General features: G+C 34.6%; 1 pseudogene; it reads left to right on the top strand.

Annotated features, from left to right (window-relative positions):
- Positions 1-37: 37 nt before the first annotated feature.
- LOC133832027 (cationic amino acid transporter 2, vacuolar-like) lies at positions 38-27452 on the top strand (annotated as a pseudogene).
- The last annotated feature ends 381 nt before the right edge of the window (positions 27453-27833 follow it).

Genomic DNA, 27833 nt, shown 5'->3' with positions numbered 1-27833 from the left:
CAACCAGACCCAGCCGAGAGAGCGGCCATTGACCAAGATGCAGGTCGTGGCCGAGGTAGAGGAAGGGTCGAGGCCGAGGACAAAGAGTACAGCCGGAACCAAATCTGGCAACTTAGATAGAGTATCTTTGAAATTTGTGGCGGCTACTGAAAGGGAAAAGGTAATTTGCATTGGTATTTGTGAGGAACAAGTTTCCTAATACGCAACGGAAAGGTGGTGGGGTTGGCCAGTGTACAAATTATTTTTTTTTGTAACATATTTAAACTACCTTTAAATATGCAGACCCATTAATATACATACATTAATCATAAGTAAGTTAAGAATAGAAATCATACCTCTTGAAGCCTATCAAGTGTCATTGCTATCTTTTCGTAATTAGAATGATCTTCCTATCCAAGCTGCGTACTCACACCAAGATCTTCCAAAGCGTTCTCTACACCTTAAGAAGTGTGTGGGCACTTAGAGAATGAAGGATAGTTTATTTATTATTCTACTTGATGTACTCAACACATGAGATCAATAGAATAGGCCTGAGAATTGGTTCATTATTTTTCAGGGAGAGAAAAATATTGTTTTATTTTTCACAGAGTGAATAGACTGAGTTGTCTTGGTTATCCGAGTTATCTGTATATTTTATGATTAGTCAAACTTAAAAGAAAATATTCAAATTTAAAAAAAAAAATTGTAACCAACTTACAATTTACTTTTAATTAATTAATTATTTTATTAATGAAAATATCCAAAAATTAATTTTTGAATTATCCATTAATTAATTAAATAAATTAAAAAAATGAAAATCCTATCCCTAAAAAATAGCAGTACACGCCACACACAGTTTGTAACAACCCAAAATTACAAAGGGCTTAAGGGCCTTGATTAGTGTGTCGGGAGGGCATAACAGGATTATATGTGATTTAAATGATTAAAAACATGTTTATATGATTATTTGGATATCTGTGATATATGACTATGTGTATTAGTATGCATGCAGGCCCTGATTAGGTTATAAGGGCATATTCGTAATTTTGGCCCGTTGAGGGCATAAATGTAAATATCTGTGATAATTTTTTTAGACCACATTATTATGTGGATATATTTGTAGCTTATGATTCGAGGTGATCCTAGTGAGCGGTTTAGCGAAAAAGTCACGACGGGGATTTATACCCGGTTCGGGGTGAGCCTGGGGGCATTTCTCGAAATTTAGGAAATATATTGGAATCTATTTGATATTGAGGAATAAAATTGGTGATTAGTTAGGTGTTGGGAAGTAAGCGGTAAATATTAGAGACACTCGAGGAATTAGCAGGAATTGGGAGTAATGACCAAAATGCCCTTAGAATGATTATTGGGAGGGCAATATGGTCATTTGGTTTATAAGGGATAAGAGTTATCTCTGCCTTTAAGGCTTAGTGGAATGTTTAGAGTATAGTGGAAGCTGAAAGAAAGAAAGGAAAGAGACAAAGGAAAAGAAGGAGGAAAGAAAGAAAAACAGAACACCTAGAGCTAACCCCTTTCTTTCACTCGGTTGGCCATTCCTCTTCATTTCTTGAGGATCTTCTGGAGCTATAACTCAGGGAGAGCTTGGGCTAAATCTTGGAGTTAGGGATCTTGATTAAGCTTGAGGAATAGCAGAGGTTACTCATTCAATTAAGGTAAGTTGTTAAGGTTTTCTTTAGTTTTGGTTTTGGTGTTGAACTGGATTTCTGAATTGGGTTTTGATGGGAATTTGTAATGACCCACTACTCTAGACTTTTTGGACCATTAACGAAACTATACATAAAACTTACATTTTTGCGAAAATACCATAATTTATCAGAAACTTGTAGAAACAAAGTTTACTTTCATAAAATAAGTAGGATATGGGTACCCATTGTCTTTAAAACAAAAAAATAACTTAAAGTAAAAAGAGTTACATAGAAAATGCGGAAAATACATTTAAAACCATAAAAACATAAACAAGACTACATCCTCGAATCGAATAACGCTCGGCCCCTTGACTCCATTCACCATCGATACACATCCTCTAAGCGTCACGAATCTTTCCACCTCTAAAGCTTATTTCCTGCACATAAACAGAAAGGAATGAGCCTAATGCCCAGCAAGGAAAAATCTAACACTTAATCATATACATAATTTCATAAGAAACATAAAGACTTAACATAATACATATAACATACACTTATTATAATGGCCATTATTACTTGGGGTCCCATAGACTAAACAAGCATATGCCCATGGGATTAGTGGGGTCCTACTAGCTAAGTAGGTCATATGCCCATAACCCATTTGGGGTCTTGTTAGTCATATGGGTCATATGCCCAAGCCTACAAACATATATACATATCATAACACATTTAATAACATAAAACATATAGATAATATAAGCACATAACATATTGATTCTAGCCTATTTTCCTTACCAAAGTTACCGGGATATAATGGACTGAGTTGGGACTTTTGGAACACTCCTAAAACCATAAGAAAGAGTGAGTCTAAAGAAAGGAGATGAAATGAAAGAGATGGAAAGACTAAACCATTTGAGAAACATGCTTACCGAACTTATGTGCTCAAGAACTTAGATTCCCTAACCAAAATGAAGATTAAGGTTAGAGATTGAGTAGAAGACTATGAGAAAGAAAATAACATAATATAGAAATGAACTAGAGTTTTGGTTACCTCAAAGACTTGAAAGACCAATCTACACCTCAACCGAAATACTATAGAACCTCACTTCCCAAAGTGTTTGATAAGCTTATGATGTTTAAGCTTATGATTTTCCCAAACCAGGTGTTTACACTCTCACACTCACTTAACACTAGCAGCTTCTGAACTTAGAGCAAAAGGTGAATAATGGCTGGGTACTAGGTCCTATTTATAGAGTTTGGAGATGAAAAGATCTTGATTTTACTTGAATAAAAATAATGGCTTTTTAGGTGAAAATCATTTGAATAATCGTTCAGCAGAGGCTGAAGACTCGTTCAAAAGATGCTGGACTGTTGAAGGAGTTTGAATGGCTGAAAGGAAATGAATTCAAAAGAGTTTGAATTTATTCTGAAGGAGGCGATATATCGCCCCCTGTAGGCGATATATCTCCTGGGCCAGTATGCCCGAGGCGACCGTGCATCGTTTCGTGTTTTCCGTATCTACGTGCTGCGATATATCGCCCCCTATAGCTGCGATATATCGGCACACGCTGAATATTTAAACACGAAATTACACATTTTTAGCTAAGTTTGAATGGAGTAAACAGCCTTGACTAAGCCCTCAACGTACTCAAAGCTGCTGACTGACCCTATAACATTCAAACTTTACTCCTTATTAGATTTAATCCCCAAAAATACTTAATCCTTAATCACCATTCATAACATGTGTTTAAAATCCTATTGGTTGATGTCTAAACCTTATAATATAATAAATATAATCCTTAATATCAGTCACTTTAATCAAACCTTAGGTTATACTTAATATTCTTAAACAATAGATTAAACTTAGAAAATCTATAAGTACTACTATGAGTGTCCAAATAATTCCCGGTCTGAACCAAAAATCCATAGTAACAAAGATAATGCTATAAATACTATCATAGTATTATCTATCTTAGCTAATTAAAGTTCTTGGACTCTACAGAATTCTAGGGAATTAAGGCTGAGGTTTTGAGGAGGGAAAGGTAAGGAAGTGTGGAGGATAGCCTAAGGTTGAATTTCTCTATTGAGGGTAAGAAATTCTGAACTTGGTCACTTGAATACTAAAGTTTCTGTTGTTTTCTGTTGAGTTTTTGAGTTTCAGGATCAGTCATGGCTTTTTCTTGGTTTGATGATGAATGTGGTTGAGTTTTGTATGGTTGGGTCATATGGCGTGAGATATAGATGTTGGTAGGTTTGTTTTGGAGTTTGGTTGACGTTTGGAAGGATTTTGGAGGGTTTTGGCTCGAGGAAGTTCGAAGAAGAGAAATCAGGATGTTGTCTGGTTGTGATTAGTGCTATAGCGCTAGGCTTGGGGTGCTTGGGGTGTTTTTGGCTCTATTTGTAGTGCTACAGCACCCTCTTTATGGTGCTGTAGCGCTACCCTATTTTCAGAAGAGGGTTTTTGGGATATTTCTTAGGGCTTTTTCCCAGGGGCTCGGGGTTTGATTCCACTACACCGTTTGGTGGAATTAGAGCCTCCCGAGGGCTCGGGATTGGTCCCGAGGTTAGGTTTTGGAATTGAAGTTTGGTATGGTTCTAACTTGTGACCGTGACTAGGTGTACGCTAGGGATTGAAAGCGATCCTGCTTGAGGGGTGTCACCATCGATCAAAGCTACCGGAATCCAAAGGTAAGAAAACTGCACCCAGATATGTGATTATGTTGGGACTAAGAGCTCCCTATATCTGCTATTATGTTGGGACTAAGAGCTCCCTATATCTGCTACGATCCATGGGACATGTGATAAACAGCTTAAGAGTGCTGGAATCAATATTTGCGCACCGGACATAGCTCAGCCACTGGTAGCTGAGGACAGCTTGATATTCACTGAGCTCGGTTTAAGCGGGCCAGATTCAGTGGGATAAATAGAGGGTGCGACCTAAGGGCGTTGACCCTGGTTATCGTATGTGAATTGGTTATTAATGTGAAATGATGAACTTGGTATGCTGAATACTTGATTATTGTGAATATTTGGATTTTTGAGTATATGATTATACAGTATGAGTTATGTGATTGTTTGTTTGATGATTATGCTCTGTTATTGTGTTTTCTTGTTGGGCCTTGGCTCACGGGAGCTACGTGGTGCAGGTAAAGGCAAGGGAAAAGTGGACCAGTCCTAAGATGGAGAGCTTTAGGGCTGAATGTACATAGTCAGCTGATTGGTCGCCATAGCCGAGGAGTGGCACAAGACGGGAAAAGCCTAAATGTTTGTTTTGCCCTTAGAGTGGCTAGTAGCTGTACTTTTGTCTTGAAATGTTGTAAATTGTCTTTTAACATTATTACTTCTGGGATCCCATGTAAAGGAATATTTGATTATATAAAATGTAGCTTTTGTGGCCAAAATCTTTTAACCCTAGTTCAACTACTGTTTCAGTAACACATTTATAACAAAACGACTTGATTAGCAAGTCTTGCGCCTTTATAAACACACAGTGTAACGGTCTTGGCTATTCAGGGCGTTACACAGTCCGTGGACTGTGTGTGCACATGTACCACCCTTTTTTAGGGATATTTGATTTTTCTATTTTTATTTAATTATTTATTCAAACTACTTTGTCAGATAAGATCTAACAACCTGATAACTAATTCAAATTTAAATTAAATATCTTTTTAACTAATTATCAAATATAATTAATTATTTGAATAAATCTTAATCTTTTAAATTCAAATCCAATTTGAACTTATCATATTATTATCTCCCACTAAAATAAATATATTTAATTAATTCTACTAATTAATTAAATCCAATATTTTCGAAAATTATAATTAATTAATTATTTAATTAAATTTCGAAATTAATTTAATTATTTAATATAATTTTGAAAAGTATACAATAATTTAATATTACTTAATTTTGTTAACTACAACTAATTTGTAATTAATTAATTAGTCAATATTATCATATAATTGCATATTTGGCCCGAAGAACAAATTTATTCTTAAATATGTCTTTAAACTATTTTTCCCTTCATATCAACTCTTACCTTAAATAGTGTTGATAGAGCTGCTATGAGGACCTATGGACCTATAATTCCAAGCTCCAATAAATTTGAGATTATTAATTAAACTATTTAATTAAATAATCTTAATTTATTAATCCCATGATTATTCCACTATAAATATGAGACTGCACTCTTGTAATTATAGACATTTCATTTACTGAGTACTTTATAATTATAAAGCGTCCATTGATATAATTATTGCATACAAATTGACCCTCTAATAATGGTTCATAATTAATCGGGAATAAAATTACTGTTTTAACCTTTTAATTACCTCTTGTTTCCTTAAGTACCATTGACCTTACTAGTGAAGGTTAATTCATAACTAAATTATGAATTTGAGCTCAATAACCTTTCAGTCCCAAAAGTCAACCCTTAAGAGAACCATTATTCAATCTCTTACGAGAAGGCATAGATTCCATATTTGTATACTATGTCCCCAACCATCTACATTAATGAGTTCCCAAAACAAAAGTTTCTAGCCTGATCATTCTGACAGACCCTAACGAGTGAATCAAAGAACTCATATAACATAAACAGGAGTTGATAGTAACTTCATGATTAAGATGTATTTGTATATGATCATCAATTGATATATTTAATTAATACTTCAAAACGATATTTAACTAAGTATTAGTAAACATATCTGGTCCAGTTCTATATATTCTCTAATATATAAAGCACCTCCACTAAAGTGTCCTACCACACTAGTAATCCGGATCTAAATCACATGTATTCATAATACTAGTGGACCGTACTTGCAGTAATTAATCTAAAGATTCCATAACTTTATTTTACTGCGAACTATTCAAGTTCATTGATCTCAAACACAAGCCTCCCGTACCAATACTTGTTTGAGATAACATATATGAACTTAGGAATTTTTCTGATATTTACATAATATTATCACAGAATAATACAGTCCATAAAATATATGCATAAAAAATTCAATTTATTTATTTAATTCATAAAAAAAATGTCTACTACATATTCTTTTAGGGCACTATTCCCAACAGTATTAACTTTTCATCCCTATACGCTTAGGAGCTTTTTGATTTTAAATCAAACAAAAATGGCATGGACAAGAGCTCAGCTAAAGCTCAGAATGCGCATGCTGCTAGAGCTTCAACCCAAGCTGCTAGAATTTGTGAGATAGCCGAGCATAATGAATAATCTACAAAGGCTAGTGGAGACGCAAAGAGCCCAAATTGAAAGAGGACAAAAGAGACAGGAGGACACTGATGCCCTCCAAGCTGAAAGGTTTAACACCCTTTTTGGGATGACTCCCCATGCCACCCAATAATGCTCAAAACAATTAAATACCACCTGAAAACAATGAAGAATAGAACCTTGACCCACAGGTTGTCATTGAGCAACCGGTACTACCGGTAGAAGCACCAAGAGCTGCCCGAGCGAAACCTATATCAGAAAGGTTCGGCAACCAGAATCCACCTATATTTGAGGGGAGCAGTGACCCATCAATGGCAGAGGAATGGATCAGTATTTTGGAAAGGATCTTCGACTTCATTGGAACTACCAAGAGAGAGAAGGTAGTTTGTGCGACCTATATGCTGAGAAAAGACGCTCGCCTCTGGTGGGACGCAGCCAAGAAAGGGCATAACGTTGCCGAGATAGAATGGCTAGAGTTCTTGACCTTGTTCAATGGCAAGTACTTTAGTAAGGAAGTGATCGAGCACAAAGTGAATGAGTTCACTAATCTGAAGCACAGAATGTCAAGAGTGCAGGATTACGTTCGAAAATTTGACCAGCTGTCTAGGTTCGCGAAGAACCAGGTGAACACTGAAGAGAATAAGACCTGGAGTTTTATGAACGGCCTACGCAGAGACATTGCCAGATGTGTAGACACTGGTAGAACTGGCCAAAAGACGTATGCCGAAGCTGTGGAACGGGCTCTTCGTCAAAAGTCTTGGGCTGTGTCAGACAAGCCTGAACCACAAAAGAATGAAGACAGGAGGTACACTCCCAACAACCCCGGACAGTTTCAAGCCAATCAGAATGGCCCAAGGGGAAAGTTCAACCCGAGGTTCGGCCAGAACTCAAGGCGAACAGACAATCCAAGAGGAACAAGACTGATTTTTAGGGGAAATAACAAAAGTAAAGGGGTACCTCCCAATCAGGCAATGGCTAGTCCCAACAAACAGCCAAGACATGAGTTTAAACAATGGCCACTGTGCAACAAGTGTAATCAATGCCATCACGGCGAGTGTGGGGTATGTTTTAACTGTGGAAAGCCAGGGAACTTTGCTAAAGATTGGCGAATGCCAGCCAAGTATATGCGCTTACGCAAAGTGACAAAGGAGCTGGACCATCTGATATGGTGTCAAGTCAAATCTCTATCGCCCAAACCTCGGCATATGTATTAATTGATATTGGTGCATTGCATACTTTTGTATCTGCATCCTTTGTGGAAAAACTAAATAGAAGTCCTGAGCCTATGCCTGTTATTTGTGGGGTATCCTTGCCTTCGGTAGAGGATATGCTGGTGCGGACATGGGTTAGAGCCGTACCAGTTTGGGTTGAAGGTCGTGAGCTGATGGTAGATTCGTTAGTCTTGGACCTACATGAATACGATGTCATACTTAGGATGGATTGGTTAACCAGATATGGAGCCGTTATCAATTGCAAGCGCAGAAAAGTGGTCTTCACCCCAGCAGAAGAAGAACCATTCGAGTTCAAGGGTACGTCAAGAGAAAAGAAGTGTCCGCTGATTTCTGCGAGGAAGGTGAGAAAAATGTTGATTGATGGATGCATCGATTTTCTGGAAAACGTAGTAGATAAGGATAAAGAGACGAGTTAACAACCATCTGATGTAACGGTTGTGTGCAAGTTTCCCAACATATTTCTTGAAGATCTCCCAGGGATTCCACCAGACCGAGAGATCATGTTTGAGATAGAGTTAATTCTGGGAACTGCGCTAATCTCAAAGACTCCTTACAGAATGGCTCCAGCTGAACTCAAGGAGTTACAGTTGCAACTGTAAGAGTTACTAGACAAGAAGTTCATAAGGCCAAGCCATTCTTTGTGGGGAGCCCCGATCCTATTCGTGAAGAAGAAAGACGACTCGATGAGAATGTGCATTGACTATCGGGAGCTGAACAAAGTGACGATCGAGAACAGATATCCATTATCAAGGATTGACGATCTTTTCGATCAACTACAAGGAGTGTCAGTATTTTCCAAAATAGACCTGCGATCGGGCTATCATCAACTCAAGGTTAAGGAGACGGATATACCGAAGACGGCCTTCAGAACGCGCTACGGTTACTACAAGTTCTTAGTGATGTCCTTTGGACTAACCAATGCGTCTGCAGCATTCATGGATCTCATGAATCACGTATTTCATGAGTATTTGGATAAATTTGTCGTCATGTTCATTGATGATATTCTAATATACTCAAAAAGCCAGGAAGAGCATGCAACACATCTGGAACTGGTCCTTCAACGTCTGCGAGACGAAAAACTTTACGCTAAGTTTTCTAAGTGCGAACTCTAGTTAGAGAAAGTTAGTTTTCTAGATCACATAGTGTTGGGAGACAGAATTTCAGTAGATCCTGCCAACATAGAAGTTGTTAAGCAGTGGAAACCTCCACAAAATTCTCATGAGGTTAGAAGTTCTCTTGGGTTAGTGGGATATTACCGCCAATTTGTGGAAGGATTTTCCAAAAATAGTCGCACCAATGACTGCCCTCACTAGCAAAAACATCAAATATGAATGGACTGACAAGAGTGAGAAGAGTTTTCAGGAGCTGAAAACAAGATTGACGACTGCCCCAGTGCTGACAATCCCTAATGGCACAGAGAGATATACTATTTATAGCGATGCCTCAGGCCGAGGATTGGTAGCAGTGCTGATGCAGCACAGAAAATTAATTGTTTATGCTTCTCGACAGCTAAAAAATTACGAGAAGAACTATCCCACTCATAACCTGGAGCTGGCAGTAGTGGTTTTTGCACTGAAAATATGGAGGCACTACCAGTACGGGATACACTATGACATCTATACTGATCACAAAAGCCTGAAGTATTTCTTCACTCAGAAGGAATTGAATATAAGACAATGTCGATGGTTGGAGCTATTCAACAACTGCCACTGTGACATTCTGTACCACCCAGAAAAAGCAAACAAGGTGGCAAATGCATTCAGTCGACAGCCAAATTCTTACGTGATGACAGTGAAAGAGGTTTCATCGCAGTTACGAGCCAACCTTGCTACCGTGGATTTAGACCTTACCATTATGGAAGCTATAAAAGGTGGGCAGTTATTCGATCCTTGGGTTCAAGGATTGATGTACGAAGTGAGGAACGAGGGGCGACCAGGGTATATCTCCGAAGATGGAGTATTGGGGTTCAAAGGCAGAATATGTGTTCTAGATGATGATGAGATCAAGAAGCAGATCTTTTTCGAGGGACATAATGCTCCTTATTCCATGCATCCGGGTACCACGAAAATGTACCAAGACTTGAAATAGTACTTTTGGTGGCCGGGGATGAAAAAGGAGACAGCAGAATATGTGGCACACTGCTTGAATTGTCAGCAGACAAAGGCCGAGCATCAACGGCCAGTTGGATTGTTACAGCCCTTAAAAATTCCAGAATGGAAGTGGGAGATGGTCACTATGGACTTTGTCACAGGTCTACCAACCACTCCCAAGGGGCACAATGCCATTTGGGTTATCGTTGATAGGATGACTAAGTTTTCTCATTGCTTGCCGATCAAGGTAACTTATGGGGCACAAATGTTAGTAGATATTTACATTGTAGAAATAATGAGACTACATGGTGTACCCAACTCCATCATATCAGATCACGACAGACGTTTTACCTCGACATTCTGGAATAGAATCCAAACGAGGTTGGGTACTAAACTGAAGTTTAGCACTTCTTTCCACCTACAAATAGACAGTCAAAGTGAACAAACAACTCAGACCCTGGAAGATATGCTAAGAGCATGCGTGCTCGACTATCAAGTGTCATGGAATGAGAAGCTTCCACTGATAGAGTTCGCTTACAATAATAGCTATCATGATTCCATCAAGATGCCTCCGTATGAGGCTTTGTACGGAAGGAAACACTGATCACTGATTCATTGACATGAGACCAGTGAAAGAAAGTTTCTCGGATCGGATGAGGTTAATTAGATTACTGAGGACATCCGACAGATAAGGCAACGCTTACAAACTTCGGTTGATCAACAACACAACGATGTTGATTGATGCAGGAGACCCCTTGTGTTTGAGGTTGCCGATAATGTGCTGCTTAAGGTAGCTTCGCTACGAGGGGCTATGCGGTTAGGAAAGAAAGGAAAACTTAGTCCAAGGTTCGTTGGACCTTTCAAAATCATAGAAAGGATCGGGGAAGTAGCTTATCGTTTAGCTCTTCCGCCCGCCTTGTCTAAGGTGCATGATGTGTTTCATGTATCCTTGTTGAGAAAATACATGCACGATCGCTCACATGTACTCATATATGAACAGCTGAGCATTGATCCTCAACTCGTCTATGAGGAGAAGCCGGTGATGATTCTAGACAGAAAGGAAAAAGTGTTGAGGAACAAGACAGTGCCATTGGTAAAGGTGCAATGGTGTAACCATGGCATTGAAGAGGCAACCTGGGAAACAGAAGACAATATGAGGGAGCTGTATCCTCATTTGTTTTAAGTTTCGAGGATGAAACCTCTATAAATTGTAGGTATTGTAACATCCTGCATTTTCGAGTACCTTTCAACGACTCGAGTCGGGTTTTTTTTCCCCGACTTATGAATATTATTTTAAATAATATTATATTTTTTTGGAAATTATTCCATGAGTTATTGCGACCCAAATTATGAATTTTGTGATTTAAAAGTCAAGATAAGACATTCGGTCTTGGACTGACACAAAAACCCTGATCGGGTAAAAATCTCAGAAAATAAAATGAAAAACTATGGAAAATATATTTTGGACATAATATACATTCATAAAAATTAAATTTTTGTAAAAAATAATAAACCTAAGAGAAAATGGAAATGTTAGGGTATTTTGTGTTAAATGCTTAATTTTGCCGAATTGGGGAATTTTATTCCATGAATGGACCTTAGGTTAAAATTTATTGTGTGATTAATTAAATTCAATGTGAGAGACATTTAATTTAATTATTATGTGTTATGTTTTGTTTTTAAAGGTTCTAGGAAGTCAAATTGGATTTTTCTTCGTAGGAAATATTTATTAACCTTTATATATAGATAATTACATATATAATTCAAGGGTAGCCGGCCATGTGGGGAGATTTATTTGAGTAGACCAAATTATTTAAGTTTAATCCCCATTTTAAATATTAGGGTTAATACACAAGTTGATAGCAAAGTAAAAACACTTGAGTGTTTTAGATGTTAAAGAGTTGTAGAAACTCTTCTAACCCTCCAAAAAATCTGACCCTCTCTCTCTCTCTCACAATCACTCTGATCTTATTTGAAAACTCTCTATCAAGTTTTCTCCCCATCTTCAACCTCAAGAACACTAGACAGCTTGGAAGCTAAGCCTTGGTCTAGAAAGGGTTTCCCTAAGGTAATGTTTCAAAAAACTAGACTCTTGTAAATCCATAGATTTTTCAATAGCTGATTATATATGTTGTTGGGGGAGTTGGTTAAGGTTTTGAAAGGGTTTTGAAGGAGTCAAAGCTAATAGGAAGATTCAAACCTTAAGCAAGAACAACAAGAGGTAAAAATTTACTTTTATGGTTGTTATTGTATGGTTTTTAGTTTTAAGCATTATTTTGTATAGTTAATGCTTAAAGTTTATAATTTTTATGATGATTGTGTGTTGATATTTGAAAATAGGGACCAAAACCCCCAAGGGTTTTGTTGGAAACCCTAAAACAAAATACATATTTTGAGCTGTGATTCCAAGGGGTCAAGCATCCACCGTATATTTCTTTGGTAAAATTTAATTATACTGTGATGTTTTTTAGATTTATTACATAAAATTGAGCTTTTAAAACACTAAAAAAATGTTTAAAAATGAGTGAGTTATGTTATTTCAAAGTTTAGGTAATAAAACAGTTTTTTCGTATTCTTAATTTCGGGATCAAGTTTGGACAGCCACTGTATAGGGCAAATAAACCCAATTTTTTCTAAAATTTGGTGGACATAATATTGGAATAACCTAGTATTCTATGTAAAATTTGGTAAGAAAATACTGAACGGTTTAAATGTTATTAAGTGTCAAAATTTGGAAAAAAAAATAAGGACTTGAAAATAATGTCATTTTTACCTCATTGTTGGAAAATAATTTCACCAATAAAAAATGCACCTTTTTACTTAAGATTTTACAAAGACCTAAATGACATACCAAAAATGGAATTGGGAAATTTCGGTAACAATTGGGTAAGTAAATTTCAAGTTATGAACTAACAAAGTATATAGTTAAAAATGTGACAAATAGGGGTTTTACACTAAGTGTAAAAATGAGATTTTGGAACTTAAGGTAAAAAGTAAAAAATTTCTTATTGCAAGATAAAAATTTGGCAAGTCTTGAAAACATATTTTAACCTAAAATACCACTATGATTTTAGTGGGAATTATTTTTATTAAAGAATTTTTATTCTTTCTAAAAATAAAAGAATTTATTTATTAATAAGTTAATAAATTAAAGGAGGGTTTAAAACCATATATTTTTAGAAAATAATTGAATGAATTATTTTTATAGTAAGTAAACTTGATTAATTGACTTCGGAAAGATTAACTAGTCAAGATGGAAAAAATTTAACGGTTTTCCTAATTAAGACAAATTAGGAAATTTTCTTAAAATGGATTTTAGAGATTAAAACCTTAAGAAAAATAAAAGGAAAATTAATAGTTTATTTTCTTTTAAAATAATTAAGGAATTTAATTAGTATTTTCGGGATATAATACCGACTAAAATCTTTTATATATTTTACCAACTGTTGAAAGTACGGGTTAATGGCAGAACTTTTAAATAAAAAGATTCTTAGCGGATTATGGGAAATTACTATTGTGATACCCGAGCCTAGGTATCAAGACCATATGGTAGGTCTCCACGAGACTTAGGGTTTAGTCTCAAATATTTTTGTTTGATTTTCCTTAATGGGTTTAAAACCAAATAAGGATCTTTTATCCTTACAAATGATTTTTTATGAAAATGACCAAACTCCCCAAAATAATAATAATAATGGATTATGAAGCGCCATAATTAATCTGAGTATACTGTATGGATAACTACAGTATTGGCTAGCATAACTGGACTATACATTGCAGGGTGAAATCCTGCTGAGAGCTAAGGACTCCAAGTAAGTCAACTTATATTGTGCGACTGCAACATGAAACGACTATTGTATTGTATGTTAGTATAGGAACACATGAACATATATACATTGTCATAGAAAGCTGCTTAGAGCGTTAGTCTAGTGAGTGTTGATTTAGAAAATATGAACGGTAGATATCCATCATATCCTAGACGACTGATCCCCATCACACTGCTTGATTTTATTATGTCAGGTTCATTACCGCAATGAGTGGCCAAGAGGTGAGGATTGCTCGTTAAACCTAGGGGCGCCAAAATGAATCAGACCAAGGGGCCCTCATGCTTACTTAATCAGTGAACGGTTAGAACCCGAGCAATTGCTCTGATAAGTTATTCCCGGATAGGAGCCGTGAATATTGGCCATTCATTGAGAGTGCCTAGAGATACTAGGGGTTGCCAAGTTTGAGTGAGGCTGAACACCCTAGGGGCAACTGCTCACCAGCACCACTGATTAACATAGAAGTCTCTGTAAAACCATGTAAATTCGATTATAGTATTGGATATGTAGTGATGCCCTAGGTAACTTGATGGTTACCCTTGTGAGGGATTTACTCTTGGATAAGTAGCGAGGCCCTAGATAAAACGATGGTTACACTTGATGCAGATATTTATTGGCTAAATCTTAGTGTTGAGACTTGGTTCTCTCTTACAGATTAGCATTTATGCTGGAGGGTGTTTTATGCCTGAATTGCTGGAAATTGTCGAGCATTGGTCTCGAATTATGTTGTGATATATTATATCTGCTTGCTCTGGGATGTTTCTGAGTGCAGGGATATATTTGTTGATAAGATATAGTTGTGATATAATATATCTACTTGTTCTGGGATTTTCTTAGTGTAGTAATTTATCTGTTTATATGAAATAATTTGTCATTGGTTATCAGGCATGACCATAAGTTTGCCAAGACGCTTTTGCATTCTTGAAATTGATTGTGTAGGGTCCGGATGGATCCGGAACCCTAATTCTCTGCATGCTTTTGTTTTAAGGTTGAACTTACTAAGCGTTTTCGCTTACCTAGTTGTCTCCTGTTGTAGGTAAGAACAAGGGCAAGGTAGAGCAGTGAGTGTTTAAGTCTACCTTGCTAATGTACATGTGGACCGACCTTCTGGGAAGCTGTTTTATTTTTTGAAATGTTGTGTAATTTTCCTAAACTAGGCTCACTCTACTCTTTATAAAATATGTTTTTAATTAAATGTTAAGTATGTCTATACGACTTTTTAAAAAAAAAAAATTTACGGATTTGGTAGACTTTTTGTTAAATGAAAACATTTATATTTCCGCATTATCGAGTCTTGAAAATCCGGGTCGTTACACATCATGCGAGATATGATAATTGTAAAATTAACCATAATGAGATTAGGATTAAGACAATTGATGAAGAGATCATTGCTCTTCTAAACGAATTTAATTGGGTTACTTTAATGAATAAATAGCATTTTTGCCCTTAAAACTATGACCATTATATGATTATGCCCCCCGAATGATTCACGATGTTAAAAATTACCCCCAAACTATGCAGATTACTGAAATACGGGACTTTTGTTAGATTTCATCCTAGGTGGCTAACGAATTGATGATGTGACATTGACATGTGTAGAATAATTAGCAGTTTTGCCCCCCCCCCCCCCCCTTCGGAACTTTGGCCGCTACCAAATAATACCCAATTTATAAAAAAATATATTTTTTTCTAAAAATAATAATTAAAACCTTAAAAAAATTTAATTAATAACAAGTAATTCTTTTTTTAATTTTACTTTGTCTTTTCTTTTAAAATATAAAATAAATCTATTTTTGAATGAAAATTTAAAATAAATACTAAACAAAGAAAAAATATTTAATTAAAGAAGAGGATGAAGGGCTTGAATAAAAAAAACTTTTAATTTAAGAGGAGGAGGACGAATGGGAACATAGTTTGTTTTATGGTTTATTTTTAATTTTTATTTTAAGATATATTTATTTTATATTGTAAAAAAAATGTAAAAAAAATATTTTTGTTATTAATTAGATTTTTTAAAGTATTTGAAACTTTTAGTATTCTTTATTTTCTTAATCTTTTTAAATGAATTTTTTTAAGAATATAATTGTTATTTTTAAGCAAAAAATATTAGGTTTTCTTAAAAAAAAATAGTTTTAATAAAAATGGCACAATTTGGTAGTGGTCAAAGTTTGGGGGGCAAAATTGCTAATTATTCTACACATGGCAGTATCACATCAACAAAAAAAATGTCACATCATCAATCTGTTAGCTACCTAGGGCGAAATTTAACAGAAGTCTTGTATTTCAGTAACGTGCATAGTTCGGGGCAAAAATGTTATTTATTCTACTTTAATTGATGATGAGATCTTTGTAACCCTGATTAAAGATAATGTATTCGATGAGGAATGCATTGTAACCCTAGTTGAGAATAATGCATTCAATGAGGAATGTATGATAACTCTAGCGGAAATAAGCATAGTTTATGCAAATAGTGATGAGACTAATGCATCCTTAAGAGAAGGTAAAAATGTCAATGCAATTGATGTTGAGATCATTGCAACCTAAGTGAAGTTAATGCAACCTAATGGAAGGTGCAAGGATGGTGGTATGTGTTAGAGTTTATGCCATAAAAGCATGTAGAAAGACATTTTATTGATTTAAATAAAAGTACAATTTTATTATATTTGAATGTTATAATTATTGTTTGAGTAATTTATATGAATATCGAGAAAATTCCATATTCATTTATGAGGATATGATCGTGTATTAGTACAAGAGAATTAAGATCATATACAATATAGAAAATAGTCAGTAACATATAAAAGTATGGAATCTTTAATGAATGGTTACTAGTTCGGTTTACTATGCATACGGGATGCAAGTAGTCTAGAATTAGATTACTTATGTGGATAGACATCTTGGTAAATGTGTTGTATATAATAGTGATTATATATGACAGGACCAATATGAATTAAATATCTTTACACAATTACCGTTTGCCATAAAGATTTAATTCTTATCATAATAGATAATCATTTGTAGATCAGTCTAAATCTTGAGTGGTCATGAACTCATGTTTGTGTTCGCTAGATCTTTTGATTCATTCATTAAAGTCTCTTAATATAATGAGGCTAGTGACTTTTGTTTTGGAGATTCAATATCATGAATGGCTGGGCACATAATTTACAATAATGGAATTCATGCTTTCCTAATGGATTGAATATTGGTTCCCTTAAGGGTTGATTCTAGAGTTGAATAGTTATTGCGCTGAAATCTATAATTTGATTATAAGTTAATTATTCACTAGTGAATTAATGGTACTTAAGGAATAAGAGGTAATTAGAAGGGTAAAACGATAATTTTGACCAGCTCTAATTAAAGAACCTATAATTGGATGACAAAACTACATTTAATGACTATACTAATGGACTACAACAGAAAACTCTATAAATATAATTCTATAAATACTTAGACTGCAATTCCATATTTATAGTGGAGTAATCATGGAATTAATAAATAAGATTATTAGATTTAAGATTTTAATTAATAATCTAATTTATAGGAGCTTCGTATTATACGCCCATAGTCCCCAGGTCACCTCTGTCCTACATTGTCAAGGGTAAGGATGTCATAAGGAAGAATTATAGAGAGAATGACTAAATTGCAAATGAATTAACTTTCCAGGGAAAAGAAATAATTATATGATTATTATGGGCAATTGATTAATTCTGAATTAATTAATTAATTAACTATATAGTTTGAAAAACTCTATGTTAAAATAAATATTAATCATGTTTGGATTAATATTTGTGAGAGTTGAATTATTATCTTATTATAAGATATTTATTTAAAACTGATATCTTTAAGATAAAGTTAATTTTGAATTAATTGATATTTATTTTGGGATAAGTATCTTGTCTTAAAACTAATTAAACAAACAAATAAGAACATCAGGGTTAGACCCTAGTGGCTCACGCCACTCACTGTGCCAGACAGTGAGTAGCGCCACATATGGGTATTTCCCATACCTGGGATTTGAATTTTCAATTTCAAATTAATTTGTTTATTTAATTATTCTTTTTAAATATGATTTAAATTAGATAATTAAATGGTAACTGGTCCGTTTTATTTTAAATTAAAAATAAAGATTAATTAAATTAGTTAATTATCTTTATAAACTTGAAAAGAAGCAATTATTTTCATAAGTTGAATTAAGTTAGTTGTTTCTAGGTTATCAAACTCTCTCAAAAAGAAAGAAAATATTGAATTCTCTAAACCTGAATTCTAGAAGTTTCGATAGTCTCTCTCTTCTCTAACCTCTCTAGATCACATGTGTTAAGTACATCTAGAAAGCCTAAAATAAACTTGTGAATCCTACGTGCCCACACACGTCCTTGTGTGTTTGAGGATCGACTTGGAAGGCTATGGTGTGAGCTTTCATAAGGATAGGAAGATGTTGATTTTACAAAAAGACTCAGGCACACTTGATAGGCTACGAGAGATAATCTCTAATCTATATATGTGTGTTATTTAATATATCTATTTATGTATGATCCTGGCTTGTATTAATGATTTTTTAAAATCCCTTCCCTATACAATTGTACTGCATATTCTGATTTTTTTTTTCTTATTTAATACCAATAGTATGATGCTTGTGCCACCATTCATGCAACCTATGATAATACTCTTTCCAAAACCTTTGAAAGTGCAAAGGAAGGACTTGAATTCCAAATGGGAAATGAAAAGAGATCCAAGGTACTTGGAAGAAGCTGCATTGATGTGTTCTTCACTAATGGAAAGAAAGTTGCATTAACTAATATTTTCTTTGTTCCCAATATGACTAGAAACATTATAAGTGGAAGTCTATTGAGTTAACCCGATATCAAACAGGAGTTTGAATATGGTAAACTCTCTTTGACCAAATTGGACACTTTTGTTGGAAATGATTATTCGTGTGATGGGATGATCAAACTATTTACTCTTGATAATGACAATAATTATGTAATCTAATTCTTGTAATGTGATTATAGTTATATTACTTTGTGACATAATAAACTTGCTCATATATGTTATAGCACAAATAAAACAGTTATTAAATGTTGATTGATTAATTTTGATGCGAATGAGCCTAGAGGAGGAAATAGATACTTCATAAAATTTATAGATGATTGTGTTGGGGTTTTATGCTCTAATTAAAACTCAATTTCTTTGTAATCTTATTTATTATCAATGAAAGAATAGAAATCATTTTTCGACTTGGCCAATCACTTTGCTCACATGTTTTATTTTCATAATTATTTGTTTAATATAAACTTCTTTAATTCTCAAGCATATAGCTAATCGTATTTATAATGACGTAATCACAGTGGAATATAAGTATGATTATATGTTCAAAATAAGTTAGTCCTAAGATTAGTCAGTGCACAGGATTTACACTGACTTGCCAATCTATGATATGATCTACTTACACATTGTAGTGTTGTGTTCTTTCCAGAACATTAACAAAGTAGATAAGATCGGATGTATTTGCTACATTGGACTCGACCGATATTGACAGTTGATAGGATAAGTAAACATATTGTTATTATCTATTCTAGTCATATCATATAGTTGACCATAGGTTAATTCAATCTCAATTATGAGGGTTAGTATTCTAACAGATTGTATTATTTGAGTTCTTTGACTTGTTCGTTACTAGCTTACCCTACGGACTAGCCCGTACGTACATCTTAGGAACTCGGTAGTATAATTGAGTGGGAGTGTTAATCATAGATATGAACATCTATAGCTTCTGATGAAAAAGTGAAATGATGGTTTCCTATTAGTTTGGTTCATGGTGCTAAATGATAGAGATCTCATTTCAGTAATTAATATTAGTTTACTGAAATATCATGTACAAGGAACTAAGTGTTTTAAGGATAAAATACAATGAGGGGTAAAACAATATTTTAGTCCCATCTCATTGTAGACCGTCTATAGAGGATTGAGTGAAAATTATGGTTGTAACAATGGATAATTAATAGCGTATCTATATTTGTTATAGAGCGTTCTATGAATTCAAGAGTGCAATTCCGAGTCTTTAGTAGAGTCACGAGGAATTAATAAGCTAGTAAATTTATTTGTTAGATTTATGATAACTTATTGGAGCTTGATTTCATAGGCCCATGGTCCCCACTGTACCTTGAATAAAATCATCTAGATAGTCCCAATTAATTGATTTAATTATCAATTAGAATTATCAAAGTTGACCAGGTCAATTTTGGATAGTTTCACAAAGTTATGTAATTTTGAGAAGAGAAATTATGGCAGATTTATTATAATGCCCCAAATTTCCTAATAAGGTTTAGGACCTTGATTAGGAGGCCGGGAGGGCCATAATTGATTTAATATGATATATAATGATTATAATCATGTTTACGTGAATTATATTATTATATGATGGTGAATGCATGCATATGGGTGTATTTATTATTATAAGGGCATTTTGGTAATTTGGCCTGTTGAGGGCATATTTGTAAATTGGGTGCATATTGTAATTTGTGAATGAGATTTAATTATTATGGAGATATATTCGAGCTATTCGACATGAGACGATCATATATAATGGATTAGCGGTTTTGTCATAACGGGGTCAATTTTGGGGTAATAGAAATGTTTATTTAGTGATAAATTGGGAATATTTGAGATCAGGGTGAAATTCTGGAAGTTTTGACTATAGTGTCCCCTGGGGTGTTTTCGGGACCCCGAGCACTAGGTTTTATTTGAGGTTACTTAAGCTTGAAGTAGCTTCCCAGATAAGAACGTACGTTAGAAACTTCTCGTTCTCTCTCAAAACAGTCCGTTTTACCGTTTGAGACTTTTTGAGGAAATCTTGAGTTCTGGGAGTCGGAATCAAGCGAGGGTCGAGGCATAGCGATCCTAGGTAAGATTAGAAGCTTCTTAACCGAAGGATTTGACGAGAAACAACCCAATCGAAGGTAATCTAAGTTTGAAGTTTTAAGTTCTTAAAGTTTTAAAGCTTAGAATTGGACTTTGTTAATTGTTGAGTTTTTGGTCGGTTTGAGCTTTGGGTTTTGGAGTATTGGGAAGCTTGGGAACTTTGATTTGATGATTGGGGAATGTTTGGGTATGTTTTTGGAGGATTTGGAGTGCTTGAAACACGTTTGGGAATGGCCCAGGGTTGGGGGCCGCGGCCCTGTTCTTGTGCGCCGCGGCCCTAGTTCGAAGAAGCAGGTGTCAGGAAGTGACCCTTGCTGGGTGCCGCGGCCCTTGATGGAGGGCGCCGCGGCCCTAGCCTCAGAGAACCCTGGGGGCCGCGGCCCAAGGTGCTAGGGCCGCAGCCCTTGCCGTGTTTTCACCCCGTTTGCTCGTTTTGACCCCGGGAACTTAGTTATGGGCCTCGGGAATGTCCCTACTACTTGGATTAGTTTGGATTGATCTCTTGGGGGCTAGATATTGGTGTGGAACCTTTGATTATCATGTTATTGATGGTGTTCCATATTTGGTTATGATTAGGTGACCGCTAAGGGCTTAAAGGTTGATCGTTCTCAAGGGTCGTTCTTATATTGGTTCTAGCTCGAATCTGAGGTAAGAAAACTGCACCCTGTGTATATGAGACATGCATGGTTGTTATTGATGCATGTCGGTTGATTATTATGTATGAGACGTGCATGGTTATTATTGATGCATGTCGGTTGGTTATTATGTATGAGACATGCATGGTTATTATTGATGCATGTTGGTTGATTGTTATGTATGACATGCGTGGTTATTATGATGCATGTTGGTTGATTAATGAGTATGACATGCATGGTTATTATTGAAACATGTCAGTTGATTATTATGTATGACATGCATGGCTATTCTTGACGCATGCTGGTTGACTATTAAACGTGACATGCATGGCTGTTATTGGTGCATGTTAGATTGCTGGATTTATTGCATATGATGTATGAGAAACATGTGATTGGGACATACTTTAAATACTGAGTATGATATCGTTCAGAGCTTGAGTCTCTGTGTTGATGCATGGCCCTAATAGTACTAATACCTGTTTAGTAAGCATGCTAAATACCTCGTTTATGGATATGGAATATGTGATATGTGATTGGTGGCATGTCTTACACTACAAGAAATCTGATATTTACCTACCAATATATATTGGTACGGAAAGTAATATTTTGCCTACCAATATTTATTGGTAGATAATATTAGTAGGTAAATGCTAGTCCATTATATTATATTTCTGAACAGAGCTTTACCTACCAATAATATCAGTAGGTAATGATCTTTACCTATGTATATTATGGAGGGAAATTTTTTAACCATTCCCGCTCAATTTTCCCCCCGTTTTTTATTTTCATTATATTATTTTATTATTATAAATGCTTATTTGGAAGCTTATGTGGAGTAAATAAGCTGACATTTACCTACCAATTTCTTACCTACATATATATATTGGTAGGTAAAAATATGTTTTGCCCACAAATATTTATTGGTAGCGAATATTGGTAAGTAATTATTTGTCATTAGTATATTAATTCATAAATATTATTTCCTACCAATATTGCCTACTAATATGGAGACTTTGCCTACATTTATTTTTGAGGGAAAATTTTTTCAATTCCCGCTCAATTTTTCCTCCCATTTTTGCTTACTTTTTATTTTATATTTTTATAAATGCTTATGTGTAAGCTGATGTGTTATAATATTGATGATATGTTAAATTTGTTGTAATATGTGTCTGCCATCTGGTCTATTTTTTTTTGTATCAAATTAACAAATATATTATATGTTATATATTATATTTTATAACCCTTTCACGCACCCTTCCTGTTTCCATTCCCTGTTCTCTCACAACACTGTTCTATCACTGCCGTTCTGTTCCGTTCTCATAGCTAATCCATTGGAGTCCCTGATGTTTTGATCTTCAACAACAATCGCCTCTTCCAGTTCTTCCTCAAGACCGATTCATCTACAACTTAATTTTTTTTTTAAATATAATAATAAATAAAGTGACCGACCACATATTGTGAAATACTGAAGCTCTCACCAGATCAGATCAAAGTGACCAAGCACCATCTCTCTCTCCGGCGCGGGACGACTCTCATCTCGACCACACACGGTAGTTGGTGGCAATGCTATAAATTATTACTCAAGTCAAATAAGGTTTATTATTATTACTGCTATAAATTTTGTTTTGTCATTTTTGTTCAATCTAAAATTTATAATGTAAGTAATTGGTTTCTTACATTTTGTACAAGGTTCCCAAGACAGTATGAAAGTTGAATTTGTCTTTGGGTTATGAAAGTTACTGTTTTTCAGCAATAATTTCACTAGTTTTAACTGGTTTCTTTTTCCTTTCTTTCTTTCTTTCTTTCATAGGGATTTCTTTTTGGAGGAGAGAACAACCTGCCAGCTTTTCTTGGCCATCAATATATCCCTGGGCTTGACATTACAGTTGACCCCTTTTCAGCAGTTCTAGTTTTTATTTTCACTGGGCTCCTGTATGTGGGAATTAAGGAGGTAAGATGTATGTTTGTGTTCTTGTATTTTAATATGAGACCAACATTTGATTTTTGTTAGGCTCATCTTATATCACTTAAATATTGCAGAGTACTCTAGCACAAGCTATAGTGACAACAGCAAATGTTTGTGTACTGCTATTTGTCATAATTGCGTGTACTTATTTGGGTTTCAAGTCTGGATGGGTTGGATATGAGCTTCCTACTGGGTACTTGGACAACCCTTTTTGTTACCTTTCTATTTACTTTTATATGATACTATTGATTTTGGTAATTTATTTCTATTTCTATGTATATAATATATATGAATAATAATGTTTTAAAAAAATTCTCTTCCTTTTCTATAGGTATTTTCCCTTTGGGGTTGATGGAATGCTTGCTGGGTCTGCTACAGTATTATTTTCCTACATTGGCTTTGATACAGTTTCAAGCACCGCTGAAGAGGTAATTGTGTTATTTGTGTTAGAAATCACTATTATATGGGCTATAAAGGGTTCTAATGAATAGGATATATATACATATACACATATATATATTTGGGGGGTTTTTGAGGGGGTTGGGATGGGATAAGAATGGGATTATTAATGGAAAGGAACTTAAATTTTTGACTTACCTGTTTTTCTTATTTTCATAGGTGAAAAACCCTAAACGGGATTTACCACTGGGTATTGGTGCATCACTTTCTATCTGCTGTGCTTTGTACATGTTGGTCTCTGTTGTCATTGTCGGTTTAGTACCCTATCATGCAATGGATCCGGACACTCCCATCTCCACTGCATTTGCTAGCCATGGGATGAATTGGGCTTTGTAAGTGTATATATATGCTAGGAATATTCTATACAATCTTTTAATGAGAAAGTGTTGAAAACTGTGAATCTAATAGACTTTTTATGCCTGTCATTTAAGGTATGTGATAACTGTTGGAGCTGTTACTGCACTCTGATCAACTTTGATGGGTTCTCTTCTTCCTCAGGTATGAATTGGTTGTTAAAGTGTTTTCCTCTGTCACAATTTCACAATTTTTTGGTGGTCACCGGCTGTATCTTGCTTTTGAGCTAGCTACATGGCATTCTGGTCATAGGTTTTTCAGTGAGATCAAGATAATTTTATCTTTTCACACTAATTCCCACCGCTTAATCTTTGCAATTAAGATAATGATGTAATAGAGACGATCGTAAATCTGTGGGGTTGGAATGAATCATGATTGTACTTTGAATAATTAGTAATAGAAGTGCAAGTTTAGAGCAGAAATAGAAGATAATTTGAAGATATTGAGGATTGTCCTGGAAATATATGGGATAAAGTTAGATATTGGGTAGCTATTTGGTTGTTCAATGTGAAAGGGTCCAAAGGGCTTTTATTTGCTGAGTTATCTAGATATTTGAATCTCTTGTTGTAAATGTCTTCATTCTGATTTCTATTAAACTTGTATTTTTTTTCATATATTAATATAAGTTCATTTTTTTTTTTTTTAAAAGGTCATAAAAATACAAAGGCAGAACATACCTCGTATCTGTTAGACAGAAGGAAGAAGGAAAAAAGGTGCCTTTACAAGCACTGTCACCAAGCACAAACATTTTTTAGTTTTTCATACAATAACTGATAGTTTTGGTTTTATATGGAACCATATTTAGTATTATAGAAAGGATAGAGTATCAAAGATGATGCTAGAAATACTGAAGGTGATAAGGGATCATCTTAAATAACAACCTATGGTGTTATCCCTACGTAGATAAAAAAAAGAAGCATTGAACTCCACACATTCCTGCTTTTCTTATTATAATGTGGCAGTTAAAGAACAACAAAGCTACCCAAAATTTATTTTTCCTCAAATGTGTAAACATCTTCTATATCCTGAAAAATCCAACTTTTTTTTTTAGCCAGAGAGCCCAGCATATAGCCTATTTTTCCACATTCCTAAGCTTCTTCCTCTACCTGATTTAGATCCTGAAATAATAGTTGATCATATAATCAATAATCTTATGTTCTAATTAGGTTAGGTACAGTACTATTTAACTACAGGTTGTGTCTTAATTTGTCATATTTTTCATGAATTCAGAAATGAAAGTATAGATGCATTTGCTCAGTAGGTTGCCCTCCTGTACATTTATTTTCTCTCTTCAATTTGAAGATACATTTGCTCCTTTCTTCTGGTTTATTACCACGAATCTTCTATTGCTCGTGCTTTCAATTGTATCTTTCCTTTTTGTTAACTCGCTATTTTTAATTTTGTCTGAATAACATTGTTTTTTTTTAATTTCTCAGCCACGAATTCTGATGGCAATGGCTAGGGATAGGTTGCTGCCCTCATTCTTTTCAAATGTTAATGAACGCACACAAGTTCCTATAAAGAGCACAGTGGTAACTGGAATTGGTGCTGCAATCTTGGCATTCTTTATGGATGTTTCAGAATTGGCAGGAATGGTAAGTTACATGTTTTAGGGGTAATTATTGCAATGTTTGTTGTCTTCTGCAATGAAGTGTTTTCTGTTATGAAGATGCTTACAGTGGTGGTACTAGACTAAAGCATGGCACATTGAGATTTATTGTGAGCCAAATTTTAATCAGAAAGCAAGTCAATAAAAATGATATTGATGATAAAACTGAGATGATGCCAAAACATAAGTTATGATCTTTCCTACCCCCTCTTTTTTATTTTATTTTATTTTATTTTTATTGCAAGTGTCTTCTAAATCTGATAACATGGATAGTATTTGGGATAGAATCAAGTATTGGGTAATTTTGTGGTTGTTTGATGTAAAAGATTTCAGGAATCTATTGTTTTCGGACTTCTTAAGGGAGTTGGCATGTATTTTGTAATTATTGGACTTCTCCCTTTTCTTTGTACTTCTTTCTGCTTAATGTTAGTTATTTTTTTTTTATTGGTTAAAAACTTAGTTAACGAGTTTCAAGCTTTGAAATATTTAAGATTTTAAAATTTACTATCAATTATGTCATCAACTATTTATTCGAAAGTTATGTAGAGGTAGTTCCTTTAAAATAAGTATAAGCATATCTGTTTTGCTCTATAAGTTTGCTGATGTGTTCTTTCTTTGGAGGAGAGGAATGAGGAGTCAGAGGGGAATGGGAATGCTAACCTAATATCCAGATTATTGTTTCTAAAAAAATGCTCTAATAGGAAGATAGAATGCTCATTGTTTGTTAAATACCATATAGTATCTGTTGTTTCTTAAATAGTCATTACATATGTAAATTTGGATTCTAGCTATAATGGCTATCTGTTCAGCGATCTGGTTAGAGTGGAACAAAATAATTTTAAAGATTTTGAGGACAATCTTGAGAGTCCATGGGATAAAGTTAGATATTGGGTAGCTATTTGGTTATACAATGTCAAAGAGTTTTAAAGGAATGTTATTTGTTGATTTAGCTACATATTGGACTTTCCTGTTGTGCTTTTCTACTGTCTGATAAAAATCAGACTTCTATTTTCTCATTTATAAATACAAGTTTCCTTTTAAAAATACTACAAATGTAAATTTGGAATTCCTGTTTCTGTTTTTTATATTGATGCCTTTGCCATTGGCAGGTCAGCGTGGGTACACTTGTTGCATTTACTACGGTAGCAATATCTGTATTGATACTCAGGTATGTCCCACCAGATGAGGTGCCATTGCCACCATCTCTTCAGAAGTCTACTAACGAACAACTTAGTGTAGTTGTGGATATACTTCGTCATAACAATTTGATGGCACCGCCTCCACCACCTCCAACAGATCAAGCTTCAGATGCAAATTTAAGAGAGTCGCCATCTATTTCAGTTCGGGAGTCACAAGATGATTCTTAGTTTATTTACATTAATTTACTAAGGAATGAACTTTATGAAGTTTTTTTTTTTATTTTGGTAGGGGTAACCTTAAAATGATAACTTTATGACTTATTTTAGTATTGAACATTATAAAGAATTTTAGCATTAAACATTTTATTATTGAATGGTTTTTTTCTAGTTTATTTCTAATATAGAACATTTACAAATAACTGTTATTATCTTTTACCTACACATAACCATTAAATTTGAACAAAATATAAATTGTGTAACAAACCAATAAATAATGCTATGTGGGCTAATAAAATGATACCACGTAGGATGCCACATATGATGCCACGCAGAATGCCACGTAGGATGCCACATATGATGTCACGTCATCAGACACGTAAAACTACAAAAACCATGTCAGCATACACGTAGGATGCCATGTCATCAAACACGTCATCTGATGACTCATCAAATGATTTATAACTTAGTGGGGTTCACTGATTCTTTTACCTACCAGTGTTAATAAGTGTAGGTAAAGACTCTTTCCCCACTAACTT

This window comes from Humulus lupulus, chromosome 4, assembly GCF_963169125.1.
Source record: "Humulus lupulus chromosome 4, drHumLupu1.1, whole genome shotgun sequence".
Classification (NCBI taxonomy): Eukaryota; Viridiplantae; Streptophyta; class Magnoliopsida; order Rosales; family Cannabaceae; genus Humulus; species Humulus lupulus.
This window is presented reverse-complemented; position numbering and strand designations above follow the sequence as displayed.